The sequence below is a fragment of the Nycticebus coucang genome, chromosome 2 (genome assembly GCF_027406575.1).
Source record: "Nycticebus coucang isolate mNycCou1 chromosome 2, mNycCou1.pri, whole genome shotgun sequence".
Classification (NCBI taxonomy): domain Eukaryota; kingdom Metazoa; phylum Chordata; class Mammalia; order Primates; family Lorisidae; genus Nycticebus; species Nycticebus coucang.
Window position 1 is genome coordinate 26757716 of NC_069781.1, and position 22048 is coordinate 26779763.

The 22048-nt window shown below is 38.6% G+C and overlaps 1 pseudogene; it reads right to left on the bottom strand.

Annotated features, from left to right (window-relative positions):
* Positions 1-1294: 1294 nt before the first annotated feature.
* Positions 1295-1376, bottom strand: LOC128580378 (uncharacterized; annotated as a pseudogene).
* Positions 1377-22048: the final 20672 nt, after the last annotated feature.

Genomic DNA, 22048 nt, shown 5'->3' on the forward strand with positions numbered 1-22048 from the left:
CTCAGGTCATTGCATTTGCCTCCCCAGATGTCTCCCTGTTTCCCATCCCACCCCTTTCTTCTTTTAGTGGCACCCCAAACCTGCAGGATAAATTTCAACTTCCTTTGCTCAGATAGGACCAACATCTTTTCTTCTTTTAAAAAATTGTTTCAGGTTAATTTGGGGTACAAAGAATTAGGCTACAATGTTTGCATTTGTTAGGTAGAGTTCCTCTTATAATTGTGTCCTGCCCTAAGACCAACATCTTTTCTTGAAACACATCCTTTGCTACAAGTATTTGCAAACAACTTGCTGTTGCTTTAATGTAGCCTCTTGTTTTCTGACACAAGGTCATGAGCTCATCTGGATTTTGACCTTCTGGCCAACCCCGTGCCTCTTGCAGGCATCACATCCTTAGGATGCCTCCTTTGATCCCCACAGCCTAAGTTGGTGTTCTTTTTCTGTGGCTCAGGGAATATTGTGTGTTGTTCTGAATTGGACTGTTTTCCTTGTCTGTCTCAGATGTTAGATTTACAGTACCTTATACCCATGGATAGTTTCATTCACCTTTGTGCCCAGCATCCAGTCTGTGGATACCACATAGGAGTCCTTGTAAGTACATTGAATAAATAAATATGAAAATGCTTTGAAAAGTTTTAAATTTGATGAAAGTATTGGGGATATTTAACAATACCCCTCAAACATCTATAGCAATCTATTGTTTTATTGTAAGAACATCAAGGGAAAATCAGATTTAGGAGTTTCAAATACCAATGTGTTGCCTGCCCATTCCTGTTAATTTCCTCAGCTGCAAATGGCGCTAGTAATTCTATGTTGCAATAACCAATTTTGATAATACAGGCAAAATTTATCTCTAAACTACAAATACTTTTCTATGAGAACGTGAATTAACATCAACCAAGTCTTTGTAAAACTGGATATATGCACAGAGGTATATACTAATACATGACTTTTTTACACTTTGTCTTGCTTGACTATTTAAATTAGATCTCCACCATCTTGTACAAAGTTCCCTTGAATGGCAAGAAAGTGGTTTCCTCATTTTCAAAGGAGAAGAGTTTTTGAGTAAGGTTGAGTCTCACTGGGATGCTCATGAATGCAATTAACTATAGAATTGACACTCAAAACCCAGCCTGTTTAAGAAAAAAACAATAACAACAAAAAACACACAGAGAACTAAGTGAATCCTATGTAGGTAGAGAAATTTGTTCGAAACCAGTAAAATGAGTGTTTGAATAACCCAATCGTGCGTACACACACACACACACATATCTATTTCTTTCTGTATTTTTTATGTCCAATAGGGTATTGTGCTGATGTACTAACAAAGTTTGAGGGAGGCACATCTCACACATGCTTTTGAATGATAAAAAGATCTAAGCATACATTATTATTTCCCCTGAAAGAACCAGTAGGCTCTTTTGACATTTTGAGCGCAGGTGAGTGTGGACCTGGGAGTGAAGAACAGCACCTCTATCCACCCCCACAAACATTTTCTGTTTTTACACAGACAAAGTGGTTCCTGCTATGTAGCAAGTGCCCAGTGATTAAAAATACACTTCCCATTTTGTTCAGAACAGTCCTGCTGTGAGTCTACCGTCTTGATGGAATTAATAAGGCACCTCTTTCACTCCCTAAAGTGTCTCTAGATAATAAATTATATGTTCATCTCAATCCAAGTACATAAAGAATGAATTTCTAGCTTCATCCACCATGAGGAATAAAAAGATAAATATCTAGCTGTAGCACTCTGTATTGCATTAATCTGCTAGAAATTTGGCTAACAGTGTTTTAGCCAGAAGCATAATTCAGATGTTCAGGGGAGCAAAAGGCTGTTGTGATAGTAACATAGAGACCCTCTGATCACCAGATTTGGGTGTTATGTTCTTATGTGGGATTTTTATTTTATTTTATTTTTAATTCTTTATTAAATCATAACTGTGTGCAGCTCCATTTATCAGGAATCTGAGTTACTTTAATCTGAGTTTCAAACAGGGGATTACTATTAGCGTTACAGATTTATTCTGTTTGTCCTTTGACCTCCCCATTTCAGATCACCTAGAAATCGTGGGACAATAAGTCATTTACTGTGCAGAACATAAATACCCCTTAGGGGATGTGCTAGGAATAAATGCACATTTAGAGAAGTGCACTTTGAGCACTTCTATGACTAGAGCCCCAGGTAGGTAGAGCAGCACTGCTGAAAGCTCGGCCAGGCAGAAGAGCGACATAAGCACTCCAATTAGCAGAAGCTGTCAGGCCAGGGCCCTGCCTTAGACTGCAAAAAGCCTTCTGAAACTATGGGTAATTGGTTCCAGGTATTTACTTAACACCTGTGAGTTGGGGCAAAGGAAAGTTTATGAGGTAAGATCCTGCAAAGGGAACCAAGGCCTAAGGATATGGAGGAAGCTAATTAAGGAGAAAAATCAGAAGTCTAGTGGGGTTTCATTTCCTTAAGAGCTCCAGACAATAGTGGACTGGTTTACCAGGCTCTGCTGATGTCATCATGGGGTCCTATTCTGGGTGTAAATCTAAGCTGGGGACTGGAGAAAATACAGATTGAACACCAGGCTAAGGGTGAAGGAAGTCCCATCCCATGACTGTCTGCTTGATCAGCGATAACCTAAGTGGATGTGAACATCCCACACACAGGGAGGTGTTCCAGGGTGTCCAAGAGCACACAGTAAAATTCAGAGCCAAGAAGTTCTGCTGAATAGTGTCTGAAGGTCCCGGAAGTCATAGCATTGGCATGCAGGAGTCTCGAGGAATGGGGAGTATAACAGGGGACCCTCAGGATCAGGTGAGGAACAACTGAGCATGCCCTTCATAGGGGACGTGATAGGGCTAAGTCTGCAGACAGGCACGCCATACTGAGTAAAGGTAAAGAGAATGGCCCAAGCATGAGTTCAATTTGGTAGGAAAAGGGCTCAGACTCTCAACGGAGGCCTCCAGCTGGAAAGTAATTTTGATCTAGCTCTGCATGACATCCCAGATCATTATTAAAAATGTTACTTCAGGCGTCACCTGTGGCTCAAAGGGGTAGGGCACTGGCCCCATATGCCGGAGGTGGTGGGTTCAAACCCAGCCCCAGCCAAAAACTGCAAAAAAAAAAAAAAAAAAAAGAAAAAAAAATGTTACTTCAGTCTCGGCACTTGTGGCTCAAGTGGCTGAGGCTCCAGCCACACATACCTGCACTGGCAGGTTCAAATCCAGCCTGGGCCTGCCAAACAATGATGGCTGTAACCAAAAAAATAGCCGAGCATTGTGGCAGGCACCTGTAGGCAGAGGCAGGAGAATCGCTTGAGCCCAGGAGTTGGAGGTAGCTGTGAGCTGTGATGCCATGGCATGCTACCCAGGGTGACAGCTTGAGGCTCTGTCTCAAAAAAAAAAAAAAAAAAAAATTACTTCACAGGGCGAAGGGGGTGAGGGATGAAAAATTACCTATGGGGTACAATGTACACTCTTTGGGTAATGGTTGCACTGACAGCCCAGACTTCACCCCTGTGCAATATATACATGTAGCAGAATTCAACTCAGATCTCCTAAACCTATTAAAAGAAAAAAAAATGCACAAAACAAATGTTACTTTATAAAGGAAGAGGTAGGTCAGGCTCATGGAATTGTGAGGTCTCTAAATTCTTGAATTAATTTCCAGTATCTTCCCAACTTCTTGTTTGGAACGTCTTTCTTAAGGGAAAGAGCTTTATGTTCTATAGTCTGAGATTATTTCAAGTTGTGCCTGAGTGCCATCTTACAAATGGCTTGTCTGTGTTTATTGTTTTAAATTTTTAATTATTATAAGTATATGATATCATTATAGGGTACCTGCCATGTTTTGATACAGGCATACAATGTGAATTAATCTGATCGGAGTAACTGGAGTACCTCATGCCCAGGCTTTTAGCTTTTCTTTGTGTGTTTGTGTTTATTTTGACAATGAGGCCAAGAGAACATTTGCTGGGGGTAATAAGAATTGAGGAAGGGGACATATAGAATGGTTACAACCTGGGCTTTGGATACCGACAGAGACAAATTTAAGGAACTGCTTTGCCACTTTCTCAACCTTTTCTCCATCAGTTAATTGAAGTCCATAGCAATGAGACTTAAGCCTGTGTCTTTGCATGATAAGCTCTCATCAAAGGGAGACCAAATAGGCTCATGAATGGATTTGGTAGAAAAAAATTCACTGCTGCTTAGAGATGGGGGTCTGGATCTCCCTGTTTTACTCCAGTCTTCTTTAGGGAATTATTCTTTGGTTAATCATTGACAAATTGTGCCTTTGCCTGGCAATGTTCGTATCTGTAAGCTCTTTTTTTCTTCGTGGAGATGAGGTCTCATTCTGTTGCCCAGGCTGGAGTGGTGCAGTAATGTGGTTGTAGCTCACTGCAGCCTCGAACCCCTGGGCTCAAGGGATCCTCTTGCTTCAGCCTCCCAAGTACCTAGGACTACAAGTGCATGTCACCACATCTGGCTAATTATTAATTTTTAATATTTTTTCAAAAGATGGGGTCTTGGTGTGTTGCCCAGGCTGGTCTTGAACTCCTGACCTGAAGGGGTTCTCCCACCTTAGACTCCCAAAGTGCTGAGATTACAGGTATGAGCCACCATGCCCACCCTCTGCAAGCTCTTTAATAATAAATATAAATCTCATTAAGGCTCCTAAGGCTGGTTATGACCCCTGAAGTAGGCAGGTAGTGATAGATAACACTTCCTTCTTCTTATATCACAAATTGTATAAATTCCATTATCATAATAAAAATAACATTAGAGCACAGAGAATTTGGGGGATAATAAAAATAGTCTGTATGATACCATAAAGGTGGTTATGTATTTGTCTTAACTCTAAACCCATAGAGTGTATAATACCGAGAATGAGGAGGGCAGAGACAAGATGGCTGACTAAAGCCAGCTTTCCACAGAGGGTCCCATCCAGAAGGACAGTTAAAGGACAGAAATTTAGCAAGTAAACTGGTGGATTAGAGCTGCACCAAGAGAGAAGGTTGAAGAATGCACATCAACCCCGCTGAGGTGAGCTGCGACCCCAAGGATACAAACAAAAGGCACAAAATTCATCACCAAGAGGACGGGAGTCCCCAGCCCATGAGAACAGCTCGAAGTGCCCCATAAACCAGGGGTCCTCAAACTTTTTAAACAGGGGACAGTTCACTGTCCCTCAGACGGTTGGAGGGCTGGACTATATTTAAAAAAAAAAAAACAACTATGAACAAATTCCTATACACACTGCACATATCTTATTTTGAAGTAAAAAAACAAAATGGGAACAAATACAATATTTAAAATGCAGAACAAATAAAGTTAAATCAACAAACTTACCAGTATTTCAATGGGAACTATGGGCCTGCTTTTGGCTAATGAGATGGTCAAGGTCCGGTTCCATATTTGTCACTGCTAGTCGTAACAAGTGATGCAAGTGTGCATCAGTTAGTCCTGATCTGGTTGGAGATTTCAGATGTTTCATTCTGGAAAAAGTCTGTTCACAGACATAAGTGCTGCCAAAGATGGTCGCCATTTTGAGTGCATGGTTCCTGAGATTAGGATATGTCTCAGAGGGGAGAGATGCATAGAAATTAGGAAGGCTGCTTGACTTAAATGCGTCTTTCAGAGAGTCACAATTCTGCAGTTCAGCCAGTTCCATTTGGTAAATGGTATCCACATTTTCAATGTCAATAGAAAATGGGTTACGGAAAAGCTGTATGTCCCGTTCATGGAGATGAAGCTCTTTAAATCTAAATTGGAACTCTTTTTGCAACTTTTTCAGTGAATCCGCACGTTTTACTTGGGAATGCAACCAATGGATTTTCCGCTAACAGATTTTGAGTTGTGGGGAGATGGCAGAAACTTTCCTCCTTCACTTGTTTGATGAGGAGGCCTAATTTTACTTCAAATGCTTTCACATGTGATTGCATATCACAGATGAGCTTCCCCTTTCCTTGAAGTTGCACATTGAAACTGTTGAGTAGCTCTGTTACATCTGTCAGAAAGGCAAGGTGCCATTTCCATTCTGCATCATTGAACTCTGGTACTTCTTTGTTTTTTGAAAGCTGAAAAGCTGTAATCTGTGGAAGTAAGTCATAGAAATGTTACAAAACTCTCCCTCGACTCAGCCAATGGACTTCTGTGTGGTACAAAACATCTTCACAGGCAACATTTAGCTCAGACAGAAATTTCTGAAATTGTCTGTGGTTTAGTGCATTACCTCTAATGAAGTTAACGCAAGATACCACAGTTTTCATAACAGAGTCCCACTTCAGTGATTTACTACACAGCGCTTGTTGGTGGATGAGGCAGGTATGGCTATTGGATGAGAATGGTTATGTTTGTCCATCCCTTGGTTAATGCAAGCAATTGCTTCTTTATTAGACCCCACCATGCTAGGAGCACCATCAATTGTCACACTGGCTAGTTTTGCCCAGTCCAACTTCAAACTATTCACAGTTTGGCAAACCTTTTCATAGATAACCTCTCCTGTAGTTGTTCCTTTGATGCTTTGCAGTATAGCAAGCTCTTCTGGGACTTGGAAATAGTCATTCATTCCACGAATAAAAATTAGAAGTTGTGCAGAATCATGCACCTCGTTACTTTCGTTGAGTGCCAAGGAAAAATAGGAAAGTTTTTTGCGGAGTTTTGCAAATGCTGATGCAAATTGTCTCCCATTTCTTCAATCCTTCGTGTAATTGAGGGTCCTGAAAGACTCACTGTATTAAATAAATCAGCCTTCTCTGGACACGACTCTTTGGCAACAGAAAGAAGGCATTCTTTAACAAATTCTCCCTCCATGAATGGTCTGCCAGTGCACACTATTAGTTTGGCAACTTGCAAACTTGCTTGCAGTGATGAAGTATTTAGCTGTTTCTGCTTCAAAAATATTTTGCTGAGTTGTCAATGTATTTTTCAGTTTTAATATTTTATCTTTTCTCACTTCTCCAACCAAACAATTATATTTATCTTTATGTTGAGTTTGATAGTGTCAATGCAAATTATATTCTTTGAACACAGACACTATATTCTGGCATATCAAACACAAGCTCTTTCCTTGTATTGCACAAAAAAGTAATCATAAGTCCACTGTTCTTTGAATATCCTACACTCTGAGTCAATTTTTCTCTTTCTTGATAGCATTGTTTCCTAGGGATTCCAAATTGCTATTAGTAATATACCAATATATATATACAGTGTTCCAAAAACAATATACCAGCCATAACTTTGCTCACACAGAGACATATAGACTGCACTGCCCATCAAGGCAGCCTTGCCAGTCCACATCATTTCAGCCTTGCCAGTGCCCATATGGTGGAAGTCCGCTTTTACCTCAGGCTCACACTGGTGCGTGTGGAAACAGGCACCATTACAGAGCCAGTTCCTCTACCACCTTTCCAGTTCACACTACCCTGTGCAAACTGCACTGCGATCTGTGAACTTGCCCTGGAATCTGATCGCATGGGTGAGAAGACCCATGCGATCAGATTCCACTGCAGGAAAAAAGAAGGCACGTATGCCTTTTTCTTCCGAATCTAATGTGAGTTCAGCCATACAAGCATATGGCTGAACTCACACTGCTCAGAGATTGCAACAGTGTGAACCGGGGCTTACACAGCACACAACATACAACATCATACACAACTGAATAACAATCAGAATATAAATGTACTTACTGTCAATTAAATTGGGTTTCCTACTCCTCAGTTGTCTGCAGAGCCGGATTAAGTTCCCATGGGGCCCTAGGCAGATTACCAGTTTGGGGCTCCCATGCGATAACACTGAGCACTGACCATTTGCATTAATACTGAGCACTAACAATTTGCATTAACACTGAGCACTTAGAATTATCATTACCACTGAGCACTGACTATTTCCATTACCTCTGAGCTCTGACCATTTGCATTACCTCTGAGCACTGACAATTTGCATTGTCACTGAGTGCTATTTGCGTTATCACTGTGATGCAACCCCCCTAGAAACCACCCCCAACCAACTAACCGACTTTAAAAAAAAGGCTCTTCTAACTGCAAAAAAAAAAAAATACCTCCTAACTTCAGAAAAAAAGGCCTCCCTTAACTGCAAAACAAAAAGGCCCTACTAACTGCAAAATAAAAAAAAATAGACCTCCTAACTTCAAAAAAAAAAAAAAATATTCTAACTTGTTCTTACCTCGGTCCTTAGGCAGCAGCAGGCTCTGCACAGGCAACCTGGTGACTCCTCTGATTACACCAGAGACTGAGAGGAAGAGTCAAGAGACAGACAGAAGGAGTGGAGTCAGAGAGTTGGCACACATTCCACACATGCATACTGCAGCTCTGGACAAGTTGGCTGCTAAGCATGACAGGCAGGGTGGCAGAAACACCCAGCGGGCTGGGACGATTCGGCTGCTAAACAAGACAGGCAGCTGTGGCAAAAACAGCTGGTGGGCTGAATAAATGTCCTTGGTGGGCCACAATTTGAGGACCCCTGCCATAAACAAATAAACAGAGTTCAAATATCCTCCCATTATACTCCACGGGAGAGACCCTCTAAAAACTGGAACTACTTCCCCTACTAGGGTGCCATGGCACTCTGCTGCCAGGCATAAAACTGTGTAAAACTGTATATATTCTCTACCTGCAATTCTGAGCTCCCAGCACTCCCCTCCACTCTCACTCTGAGGTCTGGAGACCTGTCCCCCAGGAGTCGAGATTCTTGGGTGATTACTCGAGGGGTGTAGACAGGGCCTGGACTGCAGCTGATCAGTGCTGATTCTGTGGCATGGGAGTGAGGAGAGGACAATCGGCTGAGAAGGAACCACACTAGAGTGGCGGTACCCCGAGGTGCAGAGCAGTAGCCATTTTTTGGCAACAATAGGGCTCACCCCTGGATATTCTGCAATCACACCCCCTGTCTCTCTGGGCAACCAGAGGAGGCCGGGCATCTTCTCAGGTGGCAACCACGGGTGGAACAAATCTGGGACATTGTACTGGAAGTTTGTAACATTGTAATGGAAGTTTTAGCCATCACAATTAGGGAGGAAAAGGTGATCAAGGGTATCCATATAGGGTCAGAAGAGATCAATGGTCTTTGCAGATGATATGATTGTATATCTGGAAAACACCAGGGATTCTACTACAAAACTCTTAGAAGTGATCAAGGAATACAGCAGCATCTCAGGTTACAAAATCAACATTCATAACTCTGTAGCCTTTATATATACCAACAATAGTCAAGCTGAAAAAAACAGTTAAGGACTCTATTCCATTCACAGTAGTGCCAAAGAGGATGAAATATTTGGGAGTTTATCTAACAAAGAACGTGAAAGACCTCTATAAAGAGAACTATGAAACTCTGAGAAAAGAATAGCTGAAAATGTTAACAAATGGAAAAACATACCATGCTCATGGCTGGGAAGAATCAACACTGTTAAAATGTCCGTACTACCCAAAGCAATATATAATTTTAATGCAATCCCTATTAAAGCTCCACTGTCATACTTTAAAGATCTTGAAAAAATACTACTTCATTTTATATGGAATCAGAAAAAACCTCGAATAGCCAAACATTACTCAGAAATAAAAACAAAGCAGGAGGAATCACGCTATCGGACCTCAGACTATACTATAAATCATTAGTGATCAAAACAGCATGGTACTGGCACAAAAACAGGTAGATGTCTGGAACAGAATAGAGAACCAAGAGATGAACCCAGCTACTTACCGTTATTTGATCTTTGACAAGCCAATTAAAAACATTCAGTGGGGAACAGAGTCCTTATTTAACAAATGGTGCTGGGTAAACTGGCTGACGATCTGTAGAAGACTGAAACTGGACCCACACCTTTCACCATTAACTAAGACTCTCACTGGATTAAAGATTTAAACTTAAGACATGAAACTATAAAAATACTAGAAGAAAGTGCAGGGAAAACTCTTGAAGAAATCGGTCTGGGCGAGTATTTTATGAGGAGGCCAATTGAAGCAACTTCAAAAATACACTACTGGGACCTGATCAAACTAAAAAGGCCAACTGAAGCAGCTTCAAAAATACACTACTGGCACCTGATCAAACTAAAAAGCTTCTTCACAGCCAAGAACACAAGTAAAGCAAGCAGACAGTCCTCAGAATGGGAGAAGATATTTGCAGGTTATGTCTGTAACAAAGGTTTAATAACCAGAATCCACAGAGAACTCAAACGTATAAGCAAGAAAAGAACAAGTGATCCCACATCAGGCTGGGCAAGGGACTTGAAGAGAAACTTCTCTGAAGAAGACAGGTGCATGGCCTACAGACATAAAAGAATGCTCATCATCTTTAATTATCAGAGAAATGCAAATTAAAACCACTTTGAGGTATCATCTAACTCCAGTAAGATTAGCCCGTATCACAAAATCCCAAGACCAGAGATGTTGGCGTGGATGTGTAGAAAAGGGAACACTTGTACACTGCTGGTGGGAATGCAAATTAATACCTTCCTTTTGGAAAGATGTTTGGAGAACACTTAGCGATCTAAAAATAGATCTGTCATTCAATCCTATAATTCCTCTACTGGGCATATACCCAGAAGACCAAAAATCACATCATAACAAAGGTATTTGTACCAGAATGTTTACTGCAGCCCAATTCATAATTGCTAAGTCATGGAAAAAGCCCAAGTGCACATCAGTCCACGAATGGATTAATAAATGGTGGTATATGTGTACACCATGGAATATTATGCAGCCTTAAAGAAAGATGGAAACTTTACCTCTTTCATGTTTACATGGATGGAGCTGGAACATATTCTTCTTAGTGAAGTATCTCAGGAATGGAAGAAAAAGTATCCAATGTACTCAGCCCTACTATGAAACTAATTTATGTCTTTCGTAGGAAAGCTATAACCCAGTTACAACCTAAGAATAGGGGGAAGAGGGAAAGGGAGAGGAGGGAGTGGGGAGGATGGGCGGAGGGAGGGTGATTGGTGGGGTTATACCTACGGTGCATCTTACAAGGGTACATGTGAAACTTGGTAAATGTAAAATATAAATGTCTTAATAACTAAGAAAATGCCAGGAAGGCTATGTTAACCAGTGTGATCAAAATATGTCAAATGGTCTATAAAACCAGTGTATGATGCCCCATGATCGCATTAATGTACACAGCTATGATTTAATAATAATAATAGAACCCTAACGTAAACTCTTGACAGTGGGTGATTATGATGCGTCAATGTCGGTTCATCGACTGTAACAAATGCATGACTTTGTTGGGGATTCTGATAATCAGGGAGGGTAAGCGTGTGTGGGGGCAGGGAGCATATGAGAAATCTGCACCTTCCTCTCAATTTTGCTGTGAACCTTAAATTGCTTTTCAAAAAAACCTTTTAAAAATCATATCACTTTTTGAATATTTATTATATGCCAGGGACTGTCCTAATGCTTTCAAGGGATTTTCTCATTTAATCCAATAATGACTCCATGAATGGTCAATGTTAAATGTGTGCCCTTCATTAATAAAAATCAGATACACAGGAATTATTGGGAGGATTATTTTAAATCACAAGCTAGTCTGTAGTCATTAAAAAATATCATTAGATTTACCAAAATTCTATGTACAACTTTTCTGCATATACCTTTTCCTTAAGGCAAGAATCATTCATATTATAGATTGGGACAGTCTTCTCTCAAGTCAGGTTCTTCTGTTTCTTCTAATTCTTAATCTGAAGGGTCAAGAGGTAAAGAAGGCTGGACTGATGGTAGTTATCAGAACTTATTAACGTTAGTGTCACCAAAGTTGGAATACAACCCCCTACTGGTAAATTTGACTGGCTTGGGAAAATAAGGAGTGGGGAGAACTGCAGGAGCTCTGGAAGCAGCAATTAAAAGCGTAAAAGGTTTTTCTCTTAGTGCTTGCAAGACGCTTACTGAGGTTTAGGCAGGCTCCTGTTCCTTGGGCAACTTGGAGTTGATGAGACGGGAGTAGCCTGGTATGCGCAGAGCTGATCCTTACTGCTTGTTCCTAAAAATGTGCTCTACAGTTTCACCTTCCTCTCTCTCAGAAACCTTTGGAACTCCAGTTTTACTTTACCTACATCACTTCTTTCTTCTTTTCGGTTTTTTTTTTTTTTTTGAGATAGAATCTTATTCTGTTGCCCTGAGTAGAGTGCTGTGAGTCATAGCTCACAATGACCTCAATCTTTTGGGCTCAAGTGATTCTCCTGCCTCAGTCTCCCTAGCTGGGGGAGGAAGGAGGGCAATAGACGGGATCTCACCTAATGTGTACAGTGTGAGGGTTCAGCATGCACCTGGGGTGAAGGGCTCAATGGAACTTTACCTTGGAACTGAAAACAATGTAACCTAGACATCTGTACTACTACATTTGTATTACTCAAACAAACAAATAAAAACACAAAGAGATAAAAAAAAAATAAAAAACAAATTAAAAAAACCCCAAAACGTGGTACAAGTACCACATACATTAGATTTCCAAATAGGGCTTATAAAACGCAGATTGGGAGGCCCATTCCAGGCTCAGCAAAGCGAACTCTGAAGGCGAGGCCCTCTGCAGTTTTCACAAGCCACTCAGTTGTAGCTTTTGCACATTCAAGTTCAATAACTAATGCAGAAAAATAGACCAGTTCTCTCTCCCAGGAATCTAACTATATAACAGAAATAGTCACTTTATACCAAAGGCTATTAAATTAAAAGAAGACAAGCATCTTTCTTTACAGTGGTTCTCAGCCCTGAGTTTAATATTAAAATCTCCAGAGGAGCTTAAAAAATAAAAATGTTTGTAAAGCCATGCCTAGGTCCCATTCAAGACCAATTAAATCAGAATCTCTGGAGAGAAGGTCCAGGCATCAACATTTTTTTGAAAGGCTCTCCAGGTGATTCTTCTATACAGCCACAGTTAAGAATTCTGCAGAATGGGAGGCCGGCACAAAAAAATTTAGAGCAATGCTTTTCATACTTAATGTGCATATAAATCACTTGGGGATCTTATTAAAAAAAAGATTACGATTCTGTGCATCCAAATGTTGCCTGAGAATTTGTATTTTTAGCAAGTTTCCATGTCAACAGACCACACTTCGAGTAAAAACGTATGAGAGTCCTTGTTTTTAAACCTGGTTGCATATTAGAATCAGAAGGGGAACTTTGCCATAGATTAGTGCCCAGGCTGCACTCTAGTCCAATTAAATCAGAATTCTGGGGTGTGGGACCCAGACAGTAGAAGTTTTCTTAAGCTTCCCAGGTGATTCCAATGTACAGCAAACCCTGGGAACCGGTGTAGAAGAAACGTATTAAATTCATACTAAGCCCCAAACTATGTTGAAACCCAAAAGAGCTGAAGAGGTTGAGCCCTTCATTGATGATGTCAACAATCTGACATTGCTAAATTTTTAAACCTTAATCTATTTCACTTGGTTTATAGGAATAGTGTTATGTTCTTCCTTAAGATTCCCCCACTGTCTGTCAACCATTGTTTTCCAACCATTTTTTAATCTCACAGCACACTTGAACCTATAGTTAACCTTCTATGGCACACTTACATTATGTTGATTTAAAAAAAAAAGAGTAAAACAAAGAATGTACTTACTGTGCTTTGAACTTCTTTTGAAAATAATTTAATTAATGATCTTTAAAAAATGTTTGCGGCATGCCTAAGATCCTCTCACGCATACTGGTTGAAAATCTCTGCTCCACACACACACACACACACACACACACACACACACACACATGCGCACACCCCTCCCTTGTTATACCCTCTATGAAAATTGTTTCTGCAATTTTCTGGTCCCAAGCATGCTGGGATGAGCTTCATGCCCAGTTCGCCTGTCTTATCACATTATGTGGCTCAGACATGGACTAAGCTGACTTTCTAAGATAGGAAGGCCAGACAATTTAAAAACATGTGAAAGTCATAGCAAATCTGTTTAAAACAAACACTTTGTTGCTCATGGAAACACAAAGCTTAATGACGTTGTCTAAGGAAGCCACCTGGAAGGACTTCCCAGAGGTTTCAGTGGCTTTTGGTTATCAGCTGTTGGGAGCATCCCAATTGGCTGTAAGTGCCTCAGTTTGATGACATGTAAGGACTGTTAGAAGGATTTTAGAATTTCAGTGCATGTTTAACCCACAGGGACAGATATTTCGTGTTTCTCTCTGTGATCTAATAGAGAATATTGTTTTTCAAACAAGAAGTCCTAAAATTCAATTCATACCAGGGCTCTTTTATTTGACCTCGTTTTCTCTCGGTGTGTGCTGAATTGGGTCTCATCTAAGTTCTTTAAATGAACCCTATTGCTTTTCTCCTGAGCTTATGTCAACATAAGACGTCACCAGGCAAGCCTTACCTAGTGAGTTTGTGTCTCCTGGAGGATGTGACATGCTAGCTTCCTGACTTCCCTGGCTGTCAAGAATCCTCCGGGTTCTGTCTCAGATAAAGGTTCAGCACTAGATCCCCATATTTCATGCTCTTCCGCTCATAGAAACCAACATACAAAGACAGCATGCTTTCAGCAAAGTCCTCGAGAGAAGATGGACATGGGCTGGTACATAAAATATTCTCAAGAATAGCTACTATTCTTGAAAGCTATATGCAGTTTTCTTCATGCTGTGAAGTGTCAGAAGAAGGATTTAATAATTCAAAGAATCTGACTTAGTTTACCTTAGAAAATCATACTGTATCTGTTCTAAGACACCTGAAAAAAGGATCTTTTGCCACGGTTCCCAGAGTGCGTCCTGCTTTAATTTCTATAGTCCAGCTTCCCTGTTCATGGTGAGCCACTGATAAGGGTTTTGGTCGTGGACAGTCAGAACCCTGTCTGGGCAGGCTGTCCTGGCATCTCCTGAAGTCAGCATCTTTTCCCCTTTCTCTACCTCTAGTTCTTTGGGTTCTTATTTTCTAGTTTTCTTGACTGAGGCAAGATTCTGCTTGGTTGTCCAGGGTGGAGTGCAGTGGTGTGATCATAGCTCACTGCAGCCTTGAACTGATGAGTTCAAATGATCCTCCTGCCTTGGCCTCCCCAGTAGCTGGGACTATAGGCACACACCCCACCCCACTTGGTTTCTTATTTTTGAGAACCCAGAATACTTCCTCCCTTTTTGAGAAGTCAGATAGGAACTCTAGAGACATTCTACACCCTGCATGTCAAAGGCACATACTCATAGTTTAATTTGTGGTTCTTTTTTCTGGCCACTGCAATTTCTGATGAGAAGTCAGCTCATGTTTGGATTTTTATTCCCCCGTGTGTGACGGGTAATTTTTCTCTTGTTGATTTTAGTATTTGCTCTTTACTTTTGGCAACAGTTTATCTCCCACGTTTCTCAGCATTACTTTGTGTGTGTTCTGCTTGGTGTCTGTCAAGCATATGGTATCCATAAATTTTAGTGAAATTGCAAGTTGGGGAATTTTTTGGTCACTGTGTCACTTTTTCTTTCTCTTTCTCTTCCTCCCTTGTTCTCCTCCTACCCCACATTACAATAACCTATAGAACCATGGATCATGTAATAGGTCCACAAGTCTGTCCATTTTTTATTAATTTTTTTCTTTTTGTTCCTCATCATAATTTCTATTGTTCTATTTTTATATTTGTTTACCTTCCTATCATTTTCAGTCAGCTGTTAAGTCTACTTCTTAATTTCATGTCATATATTACATTTTTAGTTCTAGAATTTCCATTAGTTTTTCTTCTTGCTTCCATTGCTTTACTGAGATTTCCTATTTTTCTGCTAAGATTTTTATTCATTTGAAACATATATATGCATATAATTTTATTTCAGGAGGATATTTAGAATAGCCATTTTAAAATCCACATGTTAGTTACAATATCTAACTCAACTTTGGGTTTGATTTGTTTTTCATGCCCCCCACCCCAGACTACATGTTGCAATTTCTTGGTTCTGTGCACACATGGTTTAGGGGTCAGTCAGTGACTTGGGTAGATAGAGTTCAGGAATTCCTTCACTAGTTCTATCCCTCCTAGGATTCTCCCATTCTCTTCAATGGACACAGTTTCCTGGATTCACTTTTCTGGTTCCCCAGGCTGGAAAGACTGCAGTTCTTTCCGTGTTTATTCCATAATACTTAGCACATTCTGTGGGCTACATTTAACTGAGGCTGTAAGCTGTAGAGGTAGAAATACAGCTATGTACTAAATAATGATGTTTCAATCAAGGACAAACTACATATATAGCTGTGGTCCCAGAATATTATAATTTTAGTGTGTATTTTCTAGGTATAGATATATAAATACTTTCCATTGTGTTACAATTGCTTACAGGAAGTATTCAGTACAGTATCATATGCAGGTTTGTAGCCTATGAGCAATGGACTCTATCATGTAGTCTAGGTGTGTAGTATCCGTCCTATGTACATTTGTATAAGTACACTCTAGATCAGTGGTTCTCAACCTTCCTAATGCCGCAACCCTTTAATATACTTCCTCATGTTGTGGTGCCCAACCATAAAATTATTTTCGTTGCTACTTCATAACTGTAATTTTGACACTGTTATGAATCATAATGTAAATATCTGATATGCAGACATATTTTCATTATTATGAAGGGGTCACAGCCCATAGGTTGAGAACTGCTGCTCTAGATTGTTGCACAACAGTGAAATTGCCTGATGGTGCAATTCTCTAAATATACATGTATCCTTGTTGTTAAGTGATATGTGATTGGACTTGTGGGGCTCATTGTCTCTGCTCCTCTAAGTGAACATGCCCTCACCAAAATCTTTCTGTCTCTGCTACTTCGCAGTAGTTTATTTTTGCACAATTCTAGTTTTATAGTTGTTTACTATAGGGGAGAAGGCCATTAAGTAGGGACTGCCCATCACAACCACAGTAATTCTCCCAATTATTTTTTAAATAAATTTAAAAATCAGAAAAAATCTTTAACATTTACTACCATATTTGCAATTTTGCTGCTATATTTACTGTGTTTACTTTTATGGCCCTTTATGTTTTACTATCTTTTATGTTAAGTGTCAAATTTATTACATTAAATGTTTAAAAGTCATTAGATTCTGAGCCAGAACCACCAGCTAATGGACTTCTGAGCCCCTGATGCTCAGAAAATATGAAATAATAAATTCTTGTTATTTATACCACTGAATTTTCAGTTAATTTGTTACACTGCAACAGATATAGCAACTAATATAGTCATTTAGCATAGTTTTAATTGCTATTTTAAAGTCCTTATCTGTTGATCCTAACATCTCTTTCATTTCTGTTTCTATTTTCTGATTTTTTCCTCCTCATTTTGTAACAAAAGTTTCAAACAAGAAAAAACATTCCCTATTTCTCGATACGTATAATTCTTTTCAATTATAATGACAAAAATTATTTGCCTGTCTATTCTCTAATGATGAACTATCTGAAAAGACAATTAGGAAAACAATACCATTTATGACAACACCAAGAAGAAAATGCTTAGGAATAAACTTAATTCAGTTAAGTACGTGAAAGACTTATATACTGAAAAGTACAAAACATTAATGAAAGAAATTAAAGAAGACAAAATAATCCAGAAAGACATTCCATGTTCATGGATTGGTAGACTTCATATCTTAATATTGTCTAACAATACTAGGTTCATACTACCCAAAGTGACCTATAATTTCAATGTAATCCCTATCAAAATCCAAAATACATTTCTTTATAGAAATAGAAAGAATTATATTATTCAAATGAAACCATAAAAACCTCCAAGTCAATCATGAGAATGAAGCTAGAGGCATTACACTTCATGATTTCAAAATATATTATGAAGTGACAATGTCTTCAATAAATGTTGCTAGGAAAACTGGATATATGCAGAAGAATAAAATTAGAAACCCCCCCACCCAACTTCTCACCCTATACAAAAATTAGCTTGTAATGGATTAAAGACCTAAAGGTAAAACTCAAAGCCATAAAACTACTAGAAGAAAACATAGAGGAAAAGCTTCAGAACATTCAGCTAGGCACTGATTTTATGAGTAGTAAGACCCCAAAACCACAGACAACAAAAACAAAAATTAAAATTAACAAAAGGATTATATTAAACTAAAAAGCATCTGCATAGCAAGAGAAACTATCAACAGAATGAAAAGACAACCTACAAAATGGGAGAAAATATTTGCAAATTATTTATCCAACAGAGGATTGATATCCAGTGTATACAAGGAACTAAAACATCTTGACAGCAAAAACAAACAGCAGAAAAACACAACAACAAAAACTGAACAAAAAAATCACACACAAAAATCCAACCCCTGTCTGATTAAAAAATGGGCAAAGGATTTTCTGAAGAGGCGTGTTTCAAAAAATGACATTCAAATAGTCAACAAATATGTGAAAAATGTTCAACATCATTAACAACAGAGAAATGGAAATCAAAACCGTAATAACATTTCATCTCACCCTATTTATAAAATAGGAAGCCTATTTAAAAAAAATGCTGATAAGGATGCAAGGAAAGGGAACTTTTATATACTGTTAGTGGGAATGTAAACTAGCACAGCCACTATGGAGAACAGGGTGGCAATTCCTCAAAAAATAGAACTATCATATGATCCTGCAGTCTAACTACTGGGTATTTATCCAAAAGAAAAGAAATCAGTATGTAGAATAAATATCTGCACTGCCATGTTTATTCCACCACTATTTACAGCAGCCAAAACATGGGATCAACCAAAGTGTCCATCAACAGATGAAAGAAAACATGGCATATGTACACAAGGGAGCCCCATTTAGCCATAAAAAGGAATGAGATCCTGTTATTTACAGCAACAGGGGTGGAACTAGAGGACCTTGTGTTAAGTGAAATAAACTAGGAACAGAAAATTAAACCCCATGTTCTTGCTCATAGGTGGAAGCTAAAAAATTCGATCTCTTACAAGTAAAAGTAGAACAGAGGTTACTAGAAGTTGAGAAGGGTAGAGGGAAGGGAGGGATAGGTAAAGATTTGTTAAAGGATCATAAAATTATAGCCAGATAGGAAAAATACGTTCTAGTGTTCTATACCACTGCAGGATAACTATAATTAACAATTTACTATGTATTTTCGGATAGCTAGAAGAGAGGATGTTGAATGTTCCCAACACAAATGATAAATGTCTGAGATATGGATATGCTAATTATTCTGGTCTGATCACTACATATTGTATGTATTAAAACATCCTTATGTATACCATAAATACATATTGTTATTATGTGCCAATTAAAAAATATCAAAAAATATGGTACTATTGTGGTACATACACCAAGGGACCAGACTAGAAAGCCCAGAAATAAATTCACACATACTCATATATCCAAAAGAGTTTAAATCAATAGGATCTCAAAGATGCAACATTATTAGTAACTGGTAAAATGTGGATACGACCTAAGCATCCATTGACAGATAAATGGATAAAGAAAGTATGACAAAAAAAAAGAAAAAAAAAAAAGGTGGCATATCAACATGATGGAATATTATTCAACCTTAGAAAAAGAAGGAAATTCTACAGTATGTGACAACATGGGTAGACTTTGAGGACATTAATGCTAAGTGTGATAAGCCAGTCACAGAAAAATACTAGGTGATTCAGGTTTTGTGAAGTATCTAAAATAGTAGAATTAATAAAATCAAGACTGGGATGGTGTTTTCAGGGGGTGGCAGGTGGGAAAAAGAATGGAGGTCTATTAATCAACAGGCATAAGGCTTCAGTTAGAACTCTGTTGTACAACATTGTACCTATAGCCAATTATAATGCATTGGCTACTTAAAATTTAAGAGGATAGATCTCATGTTAAATGTTTTACCACAATACAATTTTTAAAAATTGTGTTAAGATGTACACACAACTTAAAAGTACCATATTAAGCATTTTATAGTATGCAATTCAGTAGCATTAGGTATATTTCCAGTGCTGTGTAGCCATCACTTCCATCTAGTTCCAGAACATTTTTTTATCCCCCAAAGCAAACTTGAGTCCATTAAGCAGTCATTCCTCCTTCCCTCCTCCCCCTGCTCCCTGACCACTACTAGTCTGCTTTCTGTGTCTATGGGTTTGTCTGTTCTGAATATTTCACCTACAGTATATTGAATCATACATTATATAACTTTCTGTGGCTGGCTTATTTCTCTTAGTGATAATGTTTTCAGGTTTTCATGTTACAGCATCTATCAGAGCTGCATTCATTTTATGGCTGAATAATAATTCATCGTGTTCACATACCATCTTTTTTTGTAAATCCATGTATCACTTTCTGGAAATTTGGTTTGTTTCTACCTTTTGACAATTGTGCATAATGTTGCTATGAACATTCATGTCTAAGATTTTTTGAACATCAATTTTTAATTCTTTTGAGTATACATCTAGGCATGGAATTGGTGGATCATGTAGCGATCCTATGTTTAACTTCTGGAGGAACCAACAAAATGTTTTTCAAAGTGGCTACACTAGTTTATATTCCACTGGCAATGATTTCTCCACATCCTTGTCAATATTTGTTATTTTTCTTATTTTTTGTTATGGGTAGTCTATTGAATATAAAATGGCATCTCATTCCAGTTTTGATATGCATTTGCCCAATGCCTAATGACATTGAGCACATATGATAATTTTTTGTTAGATGCTAGACATTGTGATTATTGCCTTGTTGAGTGTTTGGAGTTTGTTGCCTTCCATTAGTCAGTGTTAGATTTTATTCTGATAAATGGCCTGAGTGTTCAGTGACATGTCTCCATTTTGGATGGCCAGAACTGAAATGTCCTGTAATACTGTGAAAGTTCTGGTAGCTGTTCAACTTACAGCTCCACATTAGTTTTCTTTCTTTGGTAGTTGATTTCTTTAATCTCACACAATTTATTTGGTTAAATATTCAAGGTAATCCCCATGCAGATTTATGGAGCAATTTCTTCTACTTTTTTCTTCCTAGTACTGCATATAAACTTTAATCACCTTGGACTCCCACAACTTAAGACTGCTGTCTTCTGCTTTGTGCCTCCATGCAGAAAGCTGGGGTAATCACTGGGCTTCATTTGTTGCCCTTTTTGAGAGATCATAGTCATGTGCAGACTATTTTACAATATCTAGAAATAGTTGTTTCCCATACATGTATTTTGTCCAATGTTCTAGTTGTTTATAGTGGGAGGACTAGTTTGGTACCAGTTGCTCCATCATGGCCAGGAGTGGAAATACAAAATTTCTTTCTAGACACTATATCGTAAGTGCTGGAAAGTTTCTTGCCTAAAGCTCCAATTCACCTTCAAACTTCGTCAGAGTAGAATAATCAATATGCTTACAACTGAACCAATTTCTTTGGTGTTCAGACTATGCTAACTGTAAATCTCCCTCCAGCAATGTGGATCATATTCCCTGATCTGCTCGGTCCTATCAAGGTTCACTCTTGACAATGAACGTAGAGTCAGGTGACCTAATGTATTTGAACTCCATGGTGGAAGAATGGATACCTGAACTAAAATTAGGGATAATGTTAGGATGATAGAAACAGGGATTGGATTATGGGCTAAGTAATAAATATTCACTACCTCCATTTTATAAATGAGACTAGAAAGATAGAGGCCTTAGGTGAGCTGCTTGACATTTCAGAGTTGATAATGACCAAATTAGGGCTTAAACTCTAATTCTAACTCTTTGGACTCCTTTGACTCCAAAGCCAATGAAAATGATGGAACAATATTTGAACAGAACTTCGAAAATTATAAAACACTTTAGAAACCTTTTGTTGTTTTAATTCTTTTGTGAATCCAATGGTTTAAACAAGCCAGACATTGGTACCATTTTACAGTTGAAGAAACTGTATCTCAGGGAAATAAATTGCCTAATTCAATAATATATGGCTTGTGCAGAGTTGGGACCCAAACCTAAGGTTCTTTCCATGGAATATAATCATTCCAATATTTCTTTAGTTTTTGGTCTTTTCCCTTTCTCTTACCTGTTAAAAGGAATAGCTTCCAGAGTTTCTTTGTGAACCATTTTGTTTTTGTTTCTTAATTTTACAGTTGAATTCTTTTCACTGGGAGTTGCAAACCACATAACAAAAGATAACATAATGTGTTTGTTTTATTCCTTTTCTTGGTGAAAGGTC